Source organism: Eutrema salsugineum, unplaced genomic scaffold (assembly GCF_000478725.1).
Source record: "Eutrema salsugineum unplaced genomic scaffold, Eutsalg1_0 scaffold_12, whole genome shotgun sequence".
Lineage (NCBI taxonomy): Eukaryota > Viridiplantae > Streptophyta > Magnoliopsida > Brassicales > Brassicaceae > Eutrema > Eutrema salsugineum.
The window spans coordinates 5,289,327-5,294,467 of NW_006256895.1; the positions used below are offsets into that span (position 1 = coordinate 5,289,327).

A 5,141-nucleotide genomic window follows, 5' to 3' on the forward strand; every position below is an offset into this window, starting at 1 on the left:
ACGCACCAATACCGAGCTGGAATTCAAGCTCCACCAGTTCAAAACAACAACTTTGAAGTTAAAGCTTCCCTGCTCAATATGGTGCAAAACTCAAAGTTCCACGGTCTGGCTGGAGAAGACCAAGATAAATGGCGTCTCCGAAGATAGCTTCAAGCTACGCTTGTTCCCTTTCAGCCTCGGTGATAAAGCACACCAGTGGGAAAAGAATATACCGAGGGGTTCTATACAAACCTGGGAGCAGTGTAAATTGGCGTTCTTATCAAAGTTCTTTTCCACATCACGCACGGCTAAGCTCAGGAATCAGATCTCAAGTTTCACGCAGCACAATAACGAGAGCTTTAGTGAAGCTTGGGAACAGTTTAGAAGTTACACTAACCAATGCCCACACCACGGCTTCTCAGAGGCATCACTCTTGAGTACTTTATACCGAGGTGCACTCCCCAAGATCAGAAACCAACTCGATACAGCTTCAAATGGAAATTTTCTTGGGAAAGAGATCAATGCGGCAATGGAACTAGTCGAGAACCTAGCCATGTCTAATGACACGTATGGAGAGGACTTTGATAGAGCAAACCGTACAGAGGGATCTAGTGATGAACAGCGCATGAAAAAGGATATAAGAGAGCTTCAGAGTAAGCTTGACAAGGTTTTGATGGCGACTCAAAAGCCAATACACTTTGTAGGCGAGTTTGATGAGCAAGGGCCAAGTTTTGACAATGTTAATGAAGATGGTCTAACACAAGAGGAGCTGAATTACATAGGGAATCAGCAGAGGTATCAGCGGTTTAACAACTACAACAGTAACCCAAACCTCTCATACAGAAACCCGAATGTCGCTAACCCTCAAGGCCAAGTGTACCCTGCTCAACAACAACAACAAAGCTATGCTCAAAAGGCTCCTTTTCAGAATACCTTCCAGCCCAAGCAACAGTTCAGTGGGCAACAGCACGGCTACACTCAGCAGAATCAAGCGGCTCAGAGTAACAACTTGAACAACCAACCGCAGCAACACAAGTTTCCACCAGGGTTCCATCCGCAACCGATGGGTAATCAACAACAGATTCAGGGAACGGGTCAGAATCAAATGGGGAACGACGTTTGTGGGATACTACAGAAACTGTTACAGGGCCAGCAAAGGGTTGAGAGCCAGCACGCGACAATGCAGTAAGATATCAGAGAGCTTAAGCAGAATCAAGCTTCTACAGCTTCTACATCATCAAGAGGCCCGGCTTTACCAGGTAAACCGGAGCCGAACCCTAAAGAGTATGTGAACGCCATCACATTGAGGAGTGGTAAGGAATTACAAACTCCAACACCTAAGACAAAGCTCATTGAGGCCAATGAGAAATTAGAGGGGGAGGCAGCCTCAGACGATGCGTGTAAAGAAGCGGTCTTAGAGAAGGAACCGATCAAGGACAAAGGAAAATAGGTGGAAAAGACAACCGAGCTTGAAAAGCCCTATGTTCCACCACCACCTTATCAACCCAAGATACCGTTCCCAGGGCGTTTCAAAAAGAAAATCCTAGACAAGGCCAAGGCAGTCTTTGAGAAACACTTGGAGAACACGCAACTCACCTTGCCCATTATAGATGCTTTCTTAGCTATACCCCAGCTTGGGAAGTTTCTAAAGGACGCGATCCTCAACAAGACAAAGGAGCTCCAGGGTATGGTGATACTGAGCCATGAGTGCAGTGCCATAATACAAAGAAGATCTATACCAAGGAAGCTATCCGATCCGGGCAGCTTCACTCTGCCGTGTGCTTTAGGTCACCTGAAGTTCTCAAACTGTTTATGTGACCTTAGAGCTTCTGTGAGCTTAATGCCTTACACGGTGGCCAAGAGATTGGGATACAAAAGCTACAAGCCAGCCAAGATCTCTCTTGTATTAGCTGATAGATCGGTTAGATTACCGGTGGGGTTGCTTGAGGATCTACCTTTGAGGATCGGTGAGATAGAAATCCCCACGAACTTCATAGTTCTTGAGATGGACGAGGAACCATTAGACCCCATCATCTTGGGCCGACCGTTCTTAGCAACCGCAGGAGCCATAATAGATGTGAGAGGAGGAATGATTGAACTACACATCGGTTCCGAGACTATGAAGTTCAACGTGAAGGAAATGATGAAGAAACCGACCATTGGAGGTCAGGTTTTCTATGTGGAGGTAATGGAGGAGCTGGCTGATGAGCTCCTTGAAGAGTTAAACGCAGAGGATCCGTTACAAGTGGCCTTAACGCGGGAACAAAGCGAGCACGGGTACTTGAACGAAGAAAGCGAGGTGTACAAGCGTCTTTTGGACCAACCGAGGGAACTTGGAGCTGAGGCGAGGTTTTTGGAGCTCCACACGAGCAGCCTTGACATCCTAGCCAGCGAGGGATCCACGGAAACAGAAGAGACACCTCGGGATATCATGGCCGTGACAACTCATACCGAGGCCGATGGTAAACCACGCGAGAACGAAGCAAAGGCCGAGGAAGCTGTTCCAGGCCAATGCAGCTTTGATGCCGATTGGAATGAGGCAGACACACCCCATGTTGAGCTAAAGCCTCTACCAACAGGGCTCAGGTATGCGTTCTTAGGTCTGAACTCTACTTTTCCTGTGATCATAAATGATAGCTTGCTTGAACATGAAGAACGTGCATTGCTTAATGAAATAAGGAAATTCAGGAGAGCTATAGGGTATTCCTTGGCTGACATTAGAGGAATCTCTCCTGAGATATGCACCCACAGGATCCACCTGGAGGACCAAGCCATGTCCTCTATTGAGCACCAACGTCGCCTTAACCCGAACCTCAAAGAGGTGGTTAAGAAGGAGATACTAAAGCTCCTTGAGGCAGGGATCATATATCCAATCTCTGACTCTCGGTGGGTGTCTCCTGTACACGTTGTTCCCAAGAAAGGTGGGATCACGGTGGTGAAAAACGATAAGGATGAACTCATAGCCCAAAGAACTATAACCGGCCATCGCATGTGCATTGACTATAGGAAATTGAATTCTGCATCAAGAAAATATCATTTTCCTTTACCATTCATTGATCAAATGCTTGAACGGTTAGCTAATCACCCTTATTTTTGTTTTCTCGATGGATACTCGGGGTTCTTTCAAATACCTGTAGACCCCCGAGATCAAGAGAAAACAACATTCACCTGCCCTTATGGCACTTATGCTTATAGAAGAATGCCATTCGGTTTGTGTAATGCACCGGCCACTTTTCAAAGATGTATGATGCACATTTTCTCTGATCTAATTGAAGAGAAAGATGAGGTGTTTATGGATGACTTCTCCGTATACGGCTCCTCTTTCTCCGAATGTCTTGCTAATCTTTCTCAGGTTCTCAAGCGATGTGAGGAGCATAGGCGTGTCTTAAACTGGGAAAAGTGTCATTTCATGGTCCAAGAAGGCATTTTCTTGGGACACAAGGTGTCAGAGAAAGGCATCGAGGTGGATAAGGCCAAGATCGAGGTGATGGTGAACTTACAAGCCCCGAATTCTGTGAAAGGAATAAGAAGCTTCCTTGGCCACGCTGGGTTCTATAGACGGTTCATCAAGGATTTCTCCAAGATAGCCAGGCCTTTGACCAGGTTATTGTGCAAAGAAGTGGATTTCAACTTTGATGAAGAATGTGAGGAAGCATTCAAGAGAATCAAGGAGGCTTTGATCAGTGCACCGATTGTACAAGCCCCTGATTGGTCTTTACCATTTGAAGTGATGACCGATGCATCTGATTATGCTGTAGGAGCTGTCTTGGGACAGAAGAAAGATAAGAAGCTCCATGTGATCTACTATGCCAGCCGCACTTTGGACTCGGCTCAAGAAAAGTATGCCACCACCGAGAAAGAAATGCTTGCCATTGTGTTTGCATTTGAAAAATTCAGGAGTTATCTAGTGGGATCAAAGGTCACTGTTTACACAGATCACGCGGCCTTGAGGTACCTGATGTCTAAGAAGGACGCTAAGCCGAGGCTTTTGAGATGGGTCTTATTACTCCAAGAATTTGACATGGAGATACTTGATAAGAAGGGCATTGAAAATGGAGCCGCAAATCACCTCTCAAGGCTGAGGATTGAAGAACAGGTCCCAATAGATGATGCTTTACCCGAGGAACATCTCATGTTAGTCCGGTCTTACTTAGAGATGGAGGAAGCCAATACGATCAAGGAAAGAAGCCTTCCATGGTTCGCGGATATTGTGAACTACTTGTCTTGCGGATTAGAGCCACCAGATCTTGATACTTATCAGAGGAAGAAGTTCTTTAGAGATGTGATGAGGTATCATTGGGATGAGCCGTATCTTTACGTGCTTAACAAGGACCATCTCTATAGGCGATGCTTGGCCGAAGAAGAGATCCATCCAGTGCTACAAGAATGCCACGACTCATCGTATGGTGGTCATTTAGGTGCGTTCAAGACAGTTGCCAAGGTTCTACAGAGCGGTTTCTGGTGGCCGACCATGTTCAAAGACGCCCAAGAAGTGGTCTCGAGGTGTGAAGCTTGTCAAAGGCACGGAAACATATCCAAAAGGAATGAAATGCCCCAAAACCCAATCTTTGAAGTGGAGGTCTTCGACTGCTGGGGCATTGACTTCATGGGTCCCTTTGTAAGCTCATATGGGAATCAATATATCCTTGTAGCAGTGGATTATGTGAGTAAATGGGTTGAAGCGGTTGCATCTCCGACCAACGATTCAAAAGTGGTGATAAAACTCTTCAAGAGTATCATCTTCCCACGGTTTGGAGTACCAAGAGTAGTCATCAGTGATGGGGGAAGCCATTTCATCAACAAGACTCTTGAGAGTCTTTTGAAGAAGCACGGAGTAAAGTACAAGGTGGCCACTCCTTATCATCCGCAAACCAGCGGCCAAGTGGAGGTTTCCAACCGTCAGATAAAGGCCATTTTGGAGAGGACCGTGAACTCATCCAGGAAGGATTGGAGCAAGAAACTTGACGATGCCCTGTGGGCTTACAGAACCGCCTACAAGACCCCCATTGGGACTTCACCATTTAACTTGCTCTATGGGAAAAGCTGTCATCTACCGGTTGAGTTGGAATACAAGGCCTTGTGGGCAGTGAAACTTCTGAACTTTGACATCAAGACCGCACAAGAAAAGAGGGTTTTACAGCTTCATGAGCTTGAGGAGATCC

General features: G+C 46.2%; 1 non-coding gene across 1 annotated transcript; it reads right to left on the bottom strand.

Annotated features, from left to right (window-relative positions):
- Positions 1-289: 289 nt before the first annotated feature.
- Positions 290-396, bottom strand: LOC112089329. Its single transcript, XR_002900966.1, has one exon. It is a non-coding gene; the product is annotated as a small nucleolar RNA R71 (small nucleolar RNA).
- Between the last annotated feature and the right edge of the window lie 4,745 nt (positions 397-5,141).